Source organism: Mustela nivalis (genome assembly GCF_964662115.1).
Source record: "Mustela nivalis genome assembly, chromosome: 3".
In the NCBI taxonomy this organism is placed as follows: Eukaryota; Metazoa; Chordata; class Mammalia; order Carnivora; family Mustelidae; genus Mustela; species Mustela nivalis.
Window position 1 is genome coordinate 67,832,595 of NC_139022.1, and position 17,882 is coordinate 67,850,476.

At 39.0% G+C, this 17,882-nt stretch overlaps 1 pseudogene across 1 annotated transcript; it reads left to right on the forward strand.

The window, feature by feature from the left end:
* Positions 1–1,698: 1,698 nt before the first annotated feature.
* LOC309860926 (glutathione S-transferase P pseudogene) lies at positions 1,699–16,707 on the forward strand (annotated as a pseudogene). Its single transcript has 2 exons — positions 1,699–1,842; positions 16,159–16,707. The product of its transcript is annotated as a glutathione S-transferase P pseudogene (transcript).
* Positions 16,708–17,882: the final 1,175 nt, after the last annotated feature.

Consider the following 17,882-nt stretch of genomic DNA (forward strand, 5'->3'; position numbering starts at 1 on the left):
TGTTTCTCTTGCAGGACAGAGAGGTTGGCAAGCACCCCAGGGCCCAGGGAGTCCTACTGTCAGGGAAAACAATGAACAATAACCAGAGGCAGGCGCTCTACCCTCCTTCCTCCCCTATTCCAATGACATAGGTAAGAGGACTGGATAGAAGGAACTAAGATTTACCAAGGTCAAATTCTCCACTATCTTGGAAGATGGGTGCCTGGTGTAAAAAATAATTAAGCATAATTATAGAAAATAATACATACATTTCTTGTACATATTATTTTATAAGATGAGATTTGTACCCATTACATAGATTGTCTCTATTCTCTCTCTTACTACTTTGCAGTATGAGCTGAGCATTTCCTGTAGATGATGGACAATTAGAAGTTAGGAAATTTCTTTGACTTTGTTACAGATATTCAGTAGAGTGCCAGGCTACCGTTGGTCAAGAAATCATTGAAATATCCTTAGTAAGAATTCTCTATTACTCTATGCTGTGAATTGTGTAAGTCTGATGAATCACAGACCTGTACCCCTGAAACAAATAATATATTATATGTTAATTTAAAAAAAGAATTCTTTATTACTCTATTTTTACTCCCACTAAGTTCTGCTCAATGTTGAAGTAATAAAATGTTGAAGTCTTGATTTTTATTTTTATTTATTTATTTATTTTTAAAAAAATATTTTTATTTTTATTTATTTGACAGAGATCACAAGTAGGCAGACAGGCAGGCAGAGCAGAGAGCCTGATGCAGGGCTCGATCCCAGGACCCTGGGATCATGACCCGAGCCGAAGGCTGACCCTCAGCTGACTGAGCCACCCAGGGGCCCCACCCCTTTCTTTATTCTTAAGATAATATTTTGAGGTTATATCAGAGAATGTAACGGGAAAATACTTTAGACAAAATGTTCATCACCACAGTATGTACTTTCTAAGGGCAAAGGGAACTTACACACTGTCAGGACGGTAGCAGCGGAATTCATCAAGAAAACAATGTTGATAAAGAGGAAGAGGAAGTGCACTCTCCATGGAGGAATGATGCCAGAGAGAAGCATGACAGATGACTCAGCAGAAGGTCTCACTACTCTTGTCAAGGGCCAGAGAGTTGAGTGCTGCCACCTAAGAGGAAGCCGGCCAAGGAATCAAGGCTGTTCCTACCACTGAGGCGACTTCATGCCAATCAGAGCTAACGCTGGTATGTGTGGTGATACCAGCTAACCAGTTAGTCGCTGCCCTTCTTACTCACTTCCTTCCTACTCTTCCACCTCTTTGTGGTGCTGTGAGCTCACCTGCTCTCCAGTCCCACTGACCTCAAGGAGAGTTTTGTTGTTCTTTTTTCCTCTTGAGTAAGTATCAATGGTTACAGCTTTTATTTAAATTCATGCAGAAGGATTAGGTCAGCAACCCCAGAGTACGTGCATACACTTTCAAGTCGGAACTAAAATTCTAAGGCACTTGAGGAAAAGCCTTGGTTTTTTATGGTTGTTCCTTCATTCACTCACAGACTGTCCAGCCACGACCAGAGGTTTACTACGTGTTGGGCTCTGCTTGCTGGGACTCACACATTCTCTGGGAGATGGAGATGAAACTTCTGTGTGTGGTACCACAGGCACTAAAACACAGGCATTCTCCAGATCCAGGAGAGTCCAGAGGGGGAAGGCAGTATGGAAAACAGGAGGATTTCTAGACTTTGAGCTGAATCTTGAAAGATGGTGAGCATTTGCCCACTGGCTCTGAGAGGAGAAGTCACCCAGGAAGAAAGAACAGCACTTTCGGAGGCCCAGCCTCATGAAAGTGGGCCGTGTAATTTCACTTGTCAGGATGGGGTGAGAAAAGAGAAGTGGGAAGTTAAGGTAGGGAAGAAAGCAAGGCTGTGATTGGCTGTGTGTGCTGGACTTTGCGATTTAGAGACTATTAGAGATGTTAATAATAGAGTTAATTTTTAGCAACTAGTTACTCTGTTGGCCAGTTGCGGACGGAGGGGAATGTTCTATTTCTCCCCACTGATGGCAAATGACACTAGTGATAGGGCAGGAACAGCTGAATCCAACAGGGACAAAATCAAGTAGGGCGCAGAGCCGGCCAGCGTCCGCTGCGAGTGGTTTCAACTTAACCGGGGATTGGTATGTGTGCATACAGTGATATTCGGTTCTATAATTGGTATAAAGAAAAGTGGGCTGGGGTGGAGTCTAAATCTTGGCGCTCACTCGGGTACTAGAAATTCTTAATTACGCCTCTGCTGACAATTACACACACAGAGTTGCCCTTCAGGTTCCTGCGAGACATGAGTAATAGCTATAATATGTGAACGCATCTCTGACCCAACCCTTCTTCAGTAAATGGGGGAGTACTTTAGTTCGAAAGAAAAAGAGAAGCATTAGAAGAACTGGTGTGAGAGAGAAAATCCTTGAGAAAAAGTCCTCGTCGGTTTTTTCTCAAAGGCTTAATCATTCCCCCCCCCCCCCTCAAAATGAGTCAGGGGGGCAGAGTGGTTAAGAGAAAGCTTTGGAGGTAGATCACTCTAGGCTCTTATTCTGACTCTATCAATTAAGAGCTTTGGGACCTGTGGCAAGTCAGGTGACATCTCTTAACCTAATTTCTCAGCTGTAAACTGGGCATAATAGGACCTACGTCAAGACTAGTAAGAATCAAATGAGGTAATCTGGAAAGACTTAGCACAATGCCTGTTGCAGTAATCACAAACTAAATTGGTCTTTGTATAGGGTTTTCCTATAAAGGATCTCTTTGGATCTGAAACACAGAGGTCACGGCCTTTTCTTTTAAGATAAACTTTTCTTGCCTATTCCCAAATGTAATACGTTCTGTCCATGTCATATGTTACGTCATAAACCTCCGTCTCTCCTCTCTCTTCTAATGGTTGCTGTTAGGAGCCACAAGGCCATATTTCTGCCCCCCGCCTTTTTTCAAAGTAAAAAACTACACCCAACCTGGGGCTTGAACTCACAGCTTCAAGATCAAGACTCGCATGCTCTACTGACTGAGCCAGCTGGGCCCACTCCCTATTCTCTTTCCTGCACAGCATCTCCTGTTCCCCTTTTTGCTTCCATTTCGACACCTTCATGCCTGTCTGAAGACAGCTTTGGTTCTTCAGTAATCATGTCAAGTAGTATTTTTTGAGCTGTAGAATAACACACTAACCATGAATATGACTATATTTTTTATCTGCCTGTAATAACTTGCTCAGGGCTTAAGAAAATCTGAGATCTTCTTTAAGTTGACTCCTTAGTCATGAAAACTGGAAAATGAAAAACTGAAAGTTACTAGGTACAGGATAGCAACTCATTTAAATAATCTTTGAATTGCCAAATATTATGTCTTACACTAAGAAACGTGATATTAGAGTGACAATGTTGGAAACACTAGACTAGTTATATCTCAGTGGAGATTATTTGCTTTCAAACTTGAAATCGGGAAGGTTTTTCCAAATAACCAAGGAAAAAACCAAATAACCAAATACCACCAGCATGGGATAAGTTTTGCATAATGATAATTTAGCCACAGAAGATGGGATTTTGAACTAAAAATCTAGGTTAGAAGACCATGCGTGCTCTGGCATTGTTTGGTTTCCTATTAACTTACTGTGTTTTGGTTCTCTCATTTAAAATAGAATCAATAAATCCTTGCTTCCTTTGTTTGTAGATCTATTTACCTATGTAGGTCTCAGATAGGTGAGAACCTTCTGTGTTCCTTGGAGGAAAGCTACTGTTTAAATTCAAGGTGTTATTCTTGGAAATGGCAAGAGCACGGAAGCAGGGATATACACACTGACCTTCTGTGAGCTGCACTTGGCAGCCCTGAGGATTCCTGTATGCCTCTTTCTCAAGTCATAAAGCTGACAGGTGGGCCTCAGGTGCACGGGGGAGGTGGAAAGCCTTATGTTATTATTTGGGGACGGCATGGACCATGTCATACATAGCATGCTAAAGATGAAGACCGAAAAAAGCTCTTAGGTTCTCTTTGTCATCCTTGAGGGTCTCGATGTTATTCATAGCAGAACTACTAGAGTGTAGAATCTGAGGCATTTTCTGCAGGAATTAAAAATAGAAAAGAGCTCACTATGTGTATGTGGGCAGAATGAATAGTAAGAACTGGCAGGGCCTGTTCCACCCCTCCTTCCTTTGAAATCTGATCCATAGTATCTTTCCTATTGTTTTCTGGCACAAATCTAAATTCTTTGTTTCAAATAGTGTCTTAATATTCGGGACTTTGGGTGCCTTATAAGCACTTATTTCGTTGTCATTTTCTCATGACTCAGTTCAGCAAATCTCCCAACTCGTGTAAATATCTTTAGCTTTGTGCTGAAATCTTTGTTTTGCTTTGCAAGCCCAATATTATCCTGTAGCAGGTGCAAATTCTGTGTTTTCTGAGTTCTTAACGAACATAAATCCCCAGTGGAGATATTTGTCATTCCTTGCATGCCATTGTTCTGATAAAGATGCTTATAAAACACAGAGAGATCTTTTTCTAGATTCCATGGCTAAGCGTATGTTTCAAGAAAGGCCAGTGTTCATCAGGAAATGTGGAACTGTCTCTGGGTTTTTGTAGATATGTATGTGTGTCTTTGAGTGAGTTTGCTAGAAACAAAAGCCATTTTATTTATTGCAACCCTTTGCCTTCAGTGCAGTTCACACAAAGTGTCACACCGTGAAATTGTTATATATGACCTTTTCTTTGCTCCTGGAGTCATTTAGTCATTAAAACACAATTTAAAATGGTAATTGCTAGAAATGGCCATGATCAGAGGAGTGTTCCAGGGCTACTTTGCAAATAAATACAGAACATTTATAAGCACACTGTTTAAAACCAGTTTCCTAGATGCTATTTAAGAGATATTCGGGTGAGGGAAAATGAAACTGGTATTGCCTACCATTCATCTAGCCTGATTCATAATTTTCTGGAACCAGGCACTGTTTGGAAATAAAAGAATGGTACACTGACGTTTCTCTCTCTCTGTGGTTGACGGGAATGACTTAGGGGTGGAATCTCTGAGGTCAATGACTGTTATGTTAATAAAGTTATCTTTAGGATATCCTGCAACGTGCCACACACAGAGACAGATTTTGTCTTTACAACTTTCTCTTGAACATGTACAAAGTTGCATGCCTGGGGCACCTGGGTGGCTCAGTCCGTTAAGCATCTGCCTTTGGCTCAGGTCATGATCCCAGGGTCCTAGGATGGAACCCACATCCAGCTCCCTGCTCCGTGGGGAGCCTTCTTCTCTCTGTCCCTCTGCTTCTCCCCATGCTTGTGCTCGTTCGCTCTCCCTCTCTCCTCTGTCGAATAAATAAATAAATAAATAAATAAGTAAATTAAATCTTAAAAAAAAAAAAAAGAAAGTTTCATGCCCATCCTAAAATAAATATGATGATAATGGGTGATTCAGGAAAGCTTTGTTAGAAGAGTCTTTCCGCCTCTTTGTTTAGGAAAGGAAAGAAGAAATAATGCATTCACAGATACTTTACAGAGGAATTGCTGTCTCTTTCCCTGACTCATGTGTGAATTTAAAATGCAGCATGTAAATTAGAGGGATGAGTCTGACGTAAGCTTATTTTTTTCTTTATCATCAGTATAGCCTTAATATGGAAGTATTTTCTTTCTCCGCAAATAGATGCGGAAAACAACATAACAAAATTAGGACAGCAGCAACAGGAGCTTCTGAAACCTGTTTTTAAAAGCAGGACATGAAGATGTCCTTGAAAACTTCTTAGGCTGTCTGTAAATCAGTGTTAATCAGTGCTCCCAGGGATCCAGATTCTCTAGTAACCGGTTCTCCTGACACATCCCAACGTCTGTGGTCTTCCTGGGCCCACTGGCAACAGGGCTGAGTCCACTGAAAAAGTCATGGCTATCACAGTCCTTGCAAATCCCGCCAGCCTTAAATTTACACAAGAGTTGCATAAAAAGTTGTACATTTCATTACCTGGAGAGATAGACATTTCTGGGCCTGAAAACATGGCACAACAGAAGAAAATCTAGACATTTCCTCCTTCCACTGACTCTGTAGCCCTCGATCTCAAAAACAGTGTGCTGCAGATGCTTGTCTGAGCCGTAGATGAAGGCATAGGATGAGCTCCGTAATTCTTTTGGTTTTTATGTTTGTCACTAGTTTTCCAGGCCAGCTGGCTAAGCAGGGACTATTTCTAGCCTAAAGGAAGCTCTAAGGAAGACCTTGTGATTTAGTTGCTAAGTAAGTATTTCTGCAGATGCTGTTATCTTTAGGTAATGATGTCCTACTTTGCAAATGAAACTATGCATTTATTTTGGAGGAATAGATTTCAGAAATCTTGAGCTTTCTAAACAGGGATTCTGCTGTTAACTACTGGTGTGCCTAAAGACATCAACTCCCATTGGTGAGCACGGGCCTGGATGGGGTGCAGATTTCTCTTTGGCCCTGTGACTTGAGTGCACACCAGGACTGAAAGTATTCTTGCTTCCCAGCCGGAATGGAAAACAAGCTGCCTGGTCTGGGGGGGTGGGGGGGGGCAGCCCTCCCAGCGCACATGTGGCTCCCTGTAACAGAAAGCTGCTCACTGTACCGTGGATACTGTGGTCCCCTTCTACGTGTGCTTCCTGCTTTGGAGAAGTCATTGCCTGTGGAAGGATATAATAAACTTTCTGCTTTGTCACCACTGGTTATAATACTTTAAATAACTCAGATTAGTTTGGGTTAAGCAGGATTGAAAAACATTATTCTTCTTGCCTGCAGGAGCAAATCATGAAAGATTTATTTTTAATCGCTCACTTGCCCTATTTGCTGAAACTCAGTTTTGTGTTCTTGTTCTTCTTCTTCTTTTCTTTGGAAATCCCATTTCCCACCTTATGTTAAAGTGAAATAGTTTGCAGATTGAGTTGTTTAATCCAAACAAATATGACTTCTTTGGCTCTCTTTGATTGTTCTGACCCCTTTTGTGCAGAACTGACCACCCTGGCCATCTTGGGCACACTAGGGAGATGTAAGCATGACTTGGGTGTCCAGATTTATTTTAAAATACCAATTCCATTGCTGGCTGTCCATATTAAACTGGGAAAATCATTTAACCTCTCAGAGCCTTCTTTTCTTAATATCTCTAAAGTAAATTATACAGAGCACACAGATAATCTAATACACTATTTGACTCAGAGTAGGAATATAATAAATACTACTTTCCAGTCCCACACCCTCCCCTAGGTCTTTTTGTTGTTATTGTTCGCTGTTGTTGTCACAGTCTAGCAACTGGATACTTGCTGATTTCATGCCTGTAATGAAATTTTATGAAGAGATACAGTTCTAAGCGTCTCAGAATTCTCATCAGATGCTACATGCTCTACCCATTCCCTCCTCTGACCCCGTCCCACCATGCTAGCAAAATGTGAAACAAATAGCTACCTTTTTGTACAGTTGTCTTACAAAGGGAGAGGGAGGACTACAAAGTAGTTAAATTTGAGGCTGCAGACAGGAAATGAACAGGTGGGAGTAGGACCTGGAATTCTTGCTTCCCATGGTGCTATGATAAACATTACTAGATCGTGTTCTCTGCTCAAAATGTCTCATCACCTATTTTATGTAAGTATCCAGAGAGATGGTTTGACATTTTGGTTTTTGAATTAAAAAAATCTCACGAAATTTTAGGCTGCTAAAATTTCTTAGTATATCGTATGCTATGCTCCAACACAGAAATTTTTTTTAGAAAACAACAATTAAGCAGGCCCCCAGATCTATTAAAACCTAACACCTGACACAAGCCCTCTTCGATCCTAAATTCCAAAGTGAAGTTTCATTTAATGTCAGTATCAGCTGCTTTAGCATAATATAGACACATTCTCTGACTAGTGAGCAGCTTTGGTCGTTACAAATCTTGATTTTTAAAAAGTGTGCTTCCTTATAATTTTGGATGTAAAGTCAGCTGAACAACTACAAAAACCCCTCCAGTTAGCTTCCCAGCGCTGCATACATAATATTCCAATTTTCTCACAAGTAAACATAAAGTATACGATGAACTTGACCAGTATTTTGATAAACCTTGTTGAATATAAGACATATCTCCACAACTTCTTTACTGTTGTTACTAGGCCTCGCTAGTAAACAAACCGCATTAGTCAGTATTAAGAAGACATTCTCTCATTCATTAACTGGGGATGGATATTGAACTTAGTTGATTGAATTTTAGAAAACCGTTTTGCTAAAAATTTCTTAATTTATGTAATGTTCTTCTTATGATAGTCATTCTTAACTTTTTACTTAACGCTCTGGAAATGAAAATACCTTTTGAGATCTTTACTCCAGTCCGTATCTATTATGGCTTCTGAAATCCCTCTGAAATTTCCATGTTGAAATCCTACTCAGTTCATCAGAATGTGACTGTATTTGGAGACAGGATCTACAAGACATAATTAAGGTGAAATTAGGCCACTAAAGTCAGCCCTAATAGAATATAGCTGGGACCCTTACAAGAACAGATCAGGTCAGAGACACAGAGAGAAGAAAGACAATGTGAAGACACCAGCAAAAAACTGCCATCTACAAGCCAAAGAGGTTTCAGAGGAAATCAACACTGCTGACAACGTGGTCTTGAACTTCTAGCCTCCAAAATTGTGAGAAATAGATTTCTGTTGTTTAAACTACTCAGTCTGTGGTACTGAGTCCATGGTTATGGCAGTCCTAGCAAACTAATATAACATCTTAAATTTGGTAATAATATTGTCTGAGGGAGCAAGGATTTCTCATATGAATCTTTTCTTCTGCCAAAATTCCCCTTCTTTTTTTTTTTTTTAATACCACCAAAATGTGACTGAAAAACTTTCTGTGCTTAAGTATATTAAAAATCTTCTCTTACAAATATTCTGTAATTCAGACTTGAAACAAATCAAATTAACCTTTTCCCTCAGTTGTAATGAGCTAACGAGATCCTACTGAATAATCCATCACTGAGATAATTTTTACAAAATTGGCTTTAGGACAACATCTTCCAAATTCAATCAATTCTTAAGTCTTATTGCTTTTGCTACCTTTCTCATAAAATACAGATTTTTTTTTTACCTTATTTTCCCTTCCAATTTTCATTACCTTAACACAAACACTAATGTCTCTTCTGTGCTCATATAGTAACTTCCCACATGTGCTCACATACAGACTTTCTCTACTTCCAAAATATTTATTACATTGACTCCAGAGTTATAATTATGACCAAAACTTTTCATGCAAATTGCTTCAATAGTTTACCATTATCTACAGAATAAAATCCAAACTCCCTTCACAATACAATAGCAAATGTTTGTGATGTAGGTCCTGCATACTCGGTCTCCTCTGTGTCTGTTTTCAACCTCCCAAGCTCAACCCTTGTTTTACTCACTAAGATTTATTACCTAGAGCTCCTACAATGTGGTGGGCTTTAAAAAAAATGTCTGTATATCTTTGCATATGTTATTTTTACTGCCCCTAATGTTTCCCCTATATTCTCTAACCAACTTCTCATCCTCCGAGTCTTAGCTCAAATAATAACTTGTCTCAAATGGGCCTCCTGTGCTCCCAAGACATACTTTATAGCACCTTGTCCACCTCCACACTAGATCAATGTAGTTCCGTATTTGTCTACTGCACCTCCACCGTGAAGGGACCCAGTAACTATTAAGTGAATACAGCAACGAGGTGGGTTATAGCATCATGAAATTTCTCTCATTCAAGCATTCAAACATTCAAGAGGACTTTACATTTGCCACAGAGTCTTTGTGGAAATGACCATAATGGAAGATTATTCGAACAGGGGGAATTTTCTCCACAGGAATGATGTAATTTGGGATTGTATGAGTAAAAAAGAATAGTATCAGGTGGGGTTCCTGGGTAGCTCAGTCAATTAAATGTCTGCCTTTGGCTCAGGTCATGATCCCAGAATACTGGTATCGAGGCTGATGTAGGGTTCCTTGGTCAGTGGGGGGAGTCTGCTTCTCTCTGACCCTCTCCCTGCTTCTGCATGCACTCTCTCTCTCTCTTTCTCAAATAAGTAAAATCTTTAATAAAAAAAAAAAAGAACAATACCAAGGAAATTGTAGTTTTGAACACATGGGGAAAGCAAAGACATGACAATTATAAATGGATATAAGTAATATAGTATTCTCTAAGTTCTGTAAGACATATATACATGTTCTAGATATATTTGTAATTTAATGTAATGTGAAGTAAACATAACTACTGAATATTAAATTTGATATTTATTAATTTTGCTAAATCTTCTAAAATGGATTTCATCTTCTTTGAAAACATAACAGCAGAATCACTTAAATAAAATTCTATAATTATATACTTGAAGTAAACTTGAAAGCATTATCAAGCATTAAAAAACATTTAGTGGCAAATGTCATTCTTTTTCCCTTATAATAGTTTATTTTGAATTACTGTGGAGTGGGCCTAGATCTCTTTGAAAATTTTGTGAATTTACATGCACAGCTGGTGGGGATGTAAATTAGAAAACATATCTGAAAGCAATTCAGTTTTACGTTTTTAGATGTTTCAAATTGTTCATAGTGTTTTAACTGGCATTTGCAATGCTGGAAGCTAATCTAAAACAAATCAGACATTTACAAAGGCTTCCTGGAAAAATAGGCTTATCACAATACTATCTCAAATTCAAAAACTTAGAAAAAAATCAATAAAAGATTGGTTAAAAAAAACATGGTATCTCTGTTCAATAGAATATTGTACTGTCATTAAAGTTTACAGAAGTATGATAAAACATTAGTATCAAAATTGTGAAAAGCAGGTTACCAAACGATGCTTAAATAAGATTGCAATTATGATACTAAAAAATGCTCAAGGACAATGAAGCTGAAAGTTGGCAAAGGGAAGGAAATAACAAAGATCAGAGCTGAAATAAGTCACATGGAGACTAAAAGGGAAAAAAAAAAAGATCAACGAAATTGAGCTGTGTTTTTAAATATAAACAAAATTGACAAACTGGTTTTTTTTTTTTTTTTTTTTTGACAAAGAGAGAAATCACAAGTAGGCAGAGAGGCAGGCAGAGAGAGAGAGGGAAGCAGACTCCCTGCTGAGCAGAGAGCCCAATGCGGGACTTGATCCCAGGACCCTGAGATCATGACCTGAGCCGAAGGCAGTGGCTTAACCCACTGAGCCACCCAGGTGCCCCCCAAATTGACAAACATTTAGCCAGATTCACTGAGAGCAAAAGAGGACTCAAATAAATAAAAATAGAATTGAAAGAGGAGATATTGTAACTGATAACACAGAAATATAAAGAATCATAAGAGAGTACTATGAAAAATTAGACTCCCAAAATTTGGGCTACCTAGACAAATAAATGAATTCCTAAAAACACACAACCTACCAAAACTGAATTATGAATAGAAAATCTGAGTACACTGATTACTAGTAAGAGATTGAATCAATAATCAGAAGCCCCCTAACAAATAAAAGTCTAGAACCAGATGGATTCACTGGTGATTTCTACCAAACATTAAAAGAAAAATGGATACCAATTCTTTTCAAACTCTTCACAGAAAATAGAAGAGGAGAATCACTTCTAAATCCTTCTTTTTTTATTTTTTTATTTTTTTTTATTTTTGTCTTGAAGCAGGCATTGACCTGATACCAGAATCAGGCAAGAATGCCACAAGAAGGAAAAGAAAATTACAGACCAATATTTCTGATGAATACAGTTGTAAAAATTCTCAACAAAATATTAGCAAACTGAATTCAATAATACATTAAAAAGATCATCCACCATGATCGAGTGGGATTTATTCCAGGAATGCAAGAATGGTTCAACATCTATAAATCAGTCAATGTGATACACCACATTAACAAAATGAAGGATAAAAATCATACGGTCATCTCCCTGGAACTGAGTCCAGGTCATCTCATCGGAGCAGAGAGCCCGATGCGGGGCTTGATCCCAAGACCCTGGGATCACAACCTGAGCTGAAGGCAGAGGCCTAACCCACTGAGCCACCCTGTGACACCCCCCCCCCCTTTTTTTTAAGATTTTATTTATTCATTTGACAGAGATCACAAGCAGGCAGAGATGCAGGCAGAGAGAGAGGAAAAAGCATTTGACAAAATTCAACATCCCTTTTTGATAAAAACTTTGAGCAAAGTGGGTATACCAGAAATGTTCCTCAACAGAATAAAGGTCATATACATTAAACCCATAGCTAACATCGCACTCAATGGTGAAAAGGTAAAAGCTTTTCCTCTAAGATCAGGAAAAAGACAAGGATGGCCACTCTCACCACTTTTATTAGACAAAGTACTGAAGTATTTGTCTAAGTAATTAAGCAAGAAAATAAAAGGCATGACAATTGGGAAAGAAAACATAAAACTATCACTACTTGCAAATGACATGATATTACATGTAGAAATTCATAAATATTCCATCAAAAAACTATTAGAACTAATAAATCAGAATCAGTACCATTGTGGAATACAAAATCAATATATAAAAATCTGTTTCTAAAAACTAATAGCAACTTATTAGGAAGAGAAATTAAGAAAACAGACGCATTTATAATTGATTCAAAAAGGATAAAACATCTAGGAATAAGTTTAACCAAGGAGGTAAAAGACCTATACACTGAAAACTGTAAGACACTGATGAAATAAATTGAAGATGACACAAATAAATAGAAAGGCGTTCCATTCTCATGGATTGGAGAAATTAATATTGTTAAAAATATCCATATTACTCAAAGCAATCTAAGATTCAGTACAGTTGCTATTAAAATTCCAATGGCCCTTTTCATAGAAACAGAACCAACAATCCTAAAATTTGTACGGAAACACAAAAGGCTCCAAATAGCCCAAGCACTCTTGAGAAAGAACAATGACAGGGACATCATGTTTCTTGACTTAAAACTGTATCTTAAAGCTAAAAGCAATTTCAACAACATGGTATTGGCATGAAAACAGACACATGGATCAGTGGAATGAGGTAGGAGTCCAGAAATAAACCCATGCATTATATAGGCAATTACTATGTAACAAAGGAGCCAAGAATACATACATAATGGGAAAGGGCAGTCTATTTAATAAATGGTGTTGGGGTAACTAGACTTCCACATGCAAAAGAATAAAGCTGGACCATTCTCTTATACCATACACAAAAATTAACTTAAAATGGATTGAAGACTTGAATATAAGACCTAAACCTATAATTCCTAGAAGAAAACACAGCTTTTTAGCCTTTTTTACATTGGTCTTGGTGATGATTTTTTGGATTTTGATACCAAAAACAAAGGCAACAGGAGCAAAAATAAACAAGTGGGACTGCATCAAACGAAAAAGATTCTGCATGGCAAAGGAAACCATCAACGAAGTGAAAAAGCAACCTACTAAATGGGAGAAAACATTTGCAGATCATCTACCTGATACGGGGTTCGTAATCAAAACACATAAAGAACTCCAACAAGTTAAATGCAAAAAAGACCAAACAATCCCTTAAAAAATGGACAGAAGATGTGAATACACATTTTCCCAAGGAAGAGCTACACGCGGACCTCACGCACATGAAAAAGTGCTCAGCATTACTCATGATCAGGTAAATGTGAATCAAAGCCACACTGAGATACTGTTAGAATGGCTAGTATCCAAAAGACAAGTAAAAACAAGTGTTGAGGATGTGGAGGAAGAGGGAAGCCTTGTACACTGTAGGAGTACACTTTGGTGCAGCGGCTATGGAAAATAATATGGGGGTTTCTCAAAAAATTGAAAATAGAACTACTCTACAATCCAGCAATTCCACTTCTAGGTATTTATTCAAAGAAAATGAGAACACTAACGTAAAAATGTATATGCCCCCCATACTCATTGCAGCATTATTGCCAACAGCCAGCACTTGGAAGCAACCTAAGTGTCCATCAGTGGATAAATGAATAAAGAAAAGGTGGCATATATACACAATGGAATATCATTCAGCCGTAAAGAAAACTGAAATCTTGCCATTTGTGACAACATGAACGGGCCTTGAGGGAATTCTGCTACGTGAAAGAAGTTAAACAGAGCAAGGCAAATATGACCTCACATTAATGTAGAATCTAAAAACAAAAAAACAAATGGGGTGCCTGGATGGCTCAGTGGGTTAAAGCCTCTGCCTTCGGCTCAGGTCATGATCCCAGGGTCCTGGGATCAAGCCCCACATCGGGTTCTCTGCTCACTGGGGAGCCTGCTTCCTCCTCTCTCTGCCTACTTCTCTGCCTACTTATGATCTCCATCTGCCAAATAAATAAATAAAATCTTAAAAAACAAACAAAAAACAAAACAAAACAAAAGATAGAGAGAAAAACTGGTGGTTCTGAGAGGCAGAGGTAGGAAGGTAGGCAAAAAGGGTGAAGGAGGTCAAAACGCACCAATGTCCAGGTATAAAATAAATAAGTTCTGGGGACATAATATACATAATGGTGACTAAAGTTAATAATGCTGTACTGCATATTTGAAAATTGCTGAGAGAATAGATCTTAAAACTTCTTACCAGGAACAAAATTTTTGCAACCATGTGACTCAACTAGACTTAATGTGGCAATCATTTCACAGTATATACAAATCTCAAACCATTATATTATACACCTGAAACTAATATGATGTTACATGTTAACTATATCTCAATTTTAAAAAATATGCTGGAAACAAACCTAAAAATTCTTCAAAATAGTAAGGGTGACTATTACTGAATTGTAAATTCTTTAAAAGATTTTTGTTTACCTTTTCCAAGTTATATGTGCTATTTTTTGTAATTGGAGATTTATTAACTTCCAAAATTATCCCATTGGTCTTAGCATTTTATCAGAGTTCTAGGGGCATAAGAAGTAGTTACTGTTACCTATAGACATGTCTCTCCTCTGAAAAATGATTTTTAGAATATCTCACTATCTTCTCATTTCCTCAGTTTATTTCACATTAAAATAGCATTTACTTGTGTGGATACCTCTTGGTTTTATGGAGGGTACTCTACTTCATGAAAACAACAGTGGCCATTATCTTAAATAACCCTACGCCCCTAAGAAAAACCTTTAAAATGCACCTTCAAAATATCTTGGCAACTTGCTACAATGGTACATGAAGAAAGGAAAAATTGATGATGGGCTATAATGTCTATTTCCTAACTAGCCTTTCCTCTAAGTTTGGTAATAAAAATATAAAGGTCATGTTTCTATTCAGATAGCAATAACAGAGACTCTTCCTTGGGAAGGTTGGTGCCAGTATGCAGAAGCCAGCTGTCCATTTTCCCCTACGTCTCATATTTACTGTTCATTCCTGATCTTCCTCTGGGTGGTTTTTATTTGTAAAGCACAAATATGTGCTCTTATTTTATCCCTTGATCTTGTTTTTATATGTAGTTTCAAATGGCACAGTCCTTATTTCGGTCAGAATATTTAACTATATCCTCTGAGAATAAATTCAGATTTGCTCCTCCAGCAGTCCCACGGAGGTTTTTTGAGAAAATGACTTACTAAAAATATCCCATTCTTTTCTGAATCGTTCTGAGTGATCATTTCTAAAGGAAGCCTCTTCTTTCAGTATGGAACCACTGACACAGACAGATGCTCCCCCTTCCAGTCATTTTGAACACCAAATGAAAGAACAAATAAATCCAGCTCTTTATTATCTGAGGACCTTTCGGATTTGTAGGAACAAAATGATGAAGAGAAAGACTTTAATGCTTTTATGTTCCTTCCATTCCCCTCCTAAGTTTTAACTTCGGCCATTTGCTTTTCCAAACCTGCCTCCAAGTCTTCATACTGCGGAAACAAAATCCACGGGTCCGTGTAAACAGGTGGTTGGAACTGGAATATTTCCAAGTGATCATTCTGACCTGCATACACCACTTAAAAGGGAGAAGATCTGGAACCGAGACAAGATGTCACTTAACGTGCTCTCCTTGGAATGTGTTGGATGTCCTACACCTGACAGGCTCAGCACATGCCCACGTCTTTTTCCTTTCCAGCGAGGAACACCCATTCAAGCAGAAAGATGAAACTATGTACTATTTTGGGGGTTCTCCAAAAGTGAACAGCCTGCAAAAACGCAGTCTAAGAGCAGAGCCTTTGCGGGAACCTCTCCCACCACCGCCGTCGCCCCGCCACCTGCCCAGTCACCTGTACTGCAACCATGACGCCTCGTGCCATTGTCTACTTCTTGCTGGAGAGTGTGGCCAGGCCCTGTGTAGGCTGCCGCAGACCAGGGGCGGAGCTGGAAAGAGAAGGTGGTGACCATGGAAACCTGGCTGCAGGGCTCACTCAAGACCCCCTGGGTATATGGGCAGCTTCCCAAGCTCCCGGATGGAGACTTTGCCCTGTATCAATCCAGTGCCATTCTGAGGCACCTGGGCGGCTCCCAGGGGCTGGATGGGAAGGACTGCCGGGGAGGCAGCTCTGGTGGGTGTGGGGAATGATGGTGTGGAGAACTTCTGCTGCAAATACATCATTCTCATCTACACCAATTATGAGGCAGGCAAGGAGGAGTACGTGCAGTCACTACCAGGGCACCTGAAGCCTTCTGAGACGCTGCTGTCCCAGAACAAGGGTAGGCAGGCCTTTATCACGGGCAACCAGATCTCCTTGCAGATACTACAACCTGTGGGACTTGCTGCTGATTCACCAGGCCCTGGATCCCACACTTTGTCCCCCATCCCACCCCCAATTCCTTTCCCCTGCTCTCTGCCTGCTTGGCATACCTTAGCTCCTGGCCCAAGCTCAAGGTCTTCCTGAGGCCCTGAACCTCCCCATCAATGGCAACCAGAAGCAGTGAGAGCTTGTGGCTCCCTCAGCAGGAGGTGGGGACTGCCTGCCAACTGGTAAAATTTCCAAGAGAGAAAATAAAATAGCAATAATAAATAAAAGCAGAGTTTTCTCAAGGAAAAATTACTACCTAACCATTTCCCTAGATACCGGTGTGACACACATGAACTGACTGATGGAGGAGGTGGCCTTGCCAGGACCAAGAGCTCAAACATTTTAAAGGAAATTCTAGTGGCGGAAAATTGAGATGTTAACTGGTATATGTGCCATTGGAAAATTTCCTAGATGTATTTTTTTAAAGGATTTATTTATTTATTCATGAGAGAGGCACAGGAAGAAGCAGGCTCCCCACTGCGCATGGAGCCCCATACTGGACTCGATCCCAGGATCATGGCCTGAGCCGAAGGCAGATGCTTAACCATCTGAGCCACCCAGGTGCCCCCTAGTTATTTTGTTTTAGAACTATTTCCTGAATTCAGAGAAAACACATCACTAATGAATGATGACACACAAGGAATATAGCTCATTACTAATGAAATTATTTGAAGATTATCTTAACAACTGGTCAGTGAGAATAAAATATAAGCTTATGATTCTTGAAATGCCAGAAGGCTCATTTGAGCATTGACCATTTTATAGGTTCTCATGAATGATTACAAAGAACAAGTGAAAAATGTATTTAAATTCTTTGTATATGATTGTGGGGGTGAGTACAGTAGAATATGTGGAAATATTAAAACCTTCAAGACAGAAAGTCATAGTTTTCTAATCTATGAAATACATATAATGATTCCTGTCTTGGAACTACTTGTGGATTAAATGTAAAAATATATTTGTAAGTGGTTTGTCATGGGAATGATTTACTGGAACTAGGATGAGACATTTAAAGATGGCTGCATATTGGGAAATTGCTTTCATCCCATTGGGGAACATACCCAAGTGAGTTACAATCTAAGATTTTGGAAATGAGAACAGGGATATAGTCTTATTGGCTACAGTGATGTGATATTTTGCTGTGTCATAAAGAATAGCCAATAGAATGTTGTAAAGTCAGGAGAGGAAATAAGAATGAAGATGTTTAAATCGAATGAGTAGGTTGAAGTGTTCAAAGTGCTGAGAGAGATGACGAAACCAAACATGACTTGATAAAGAA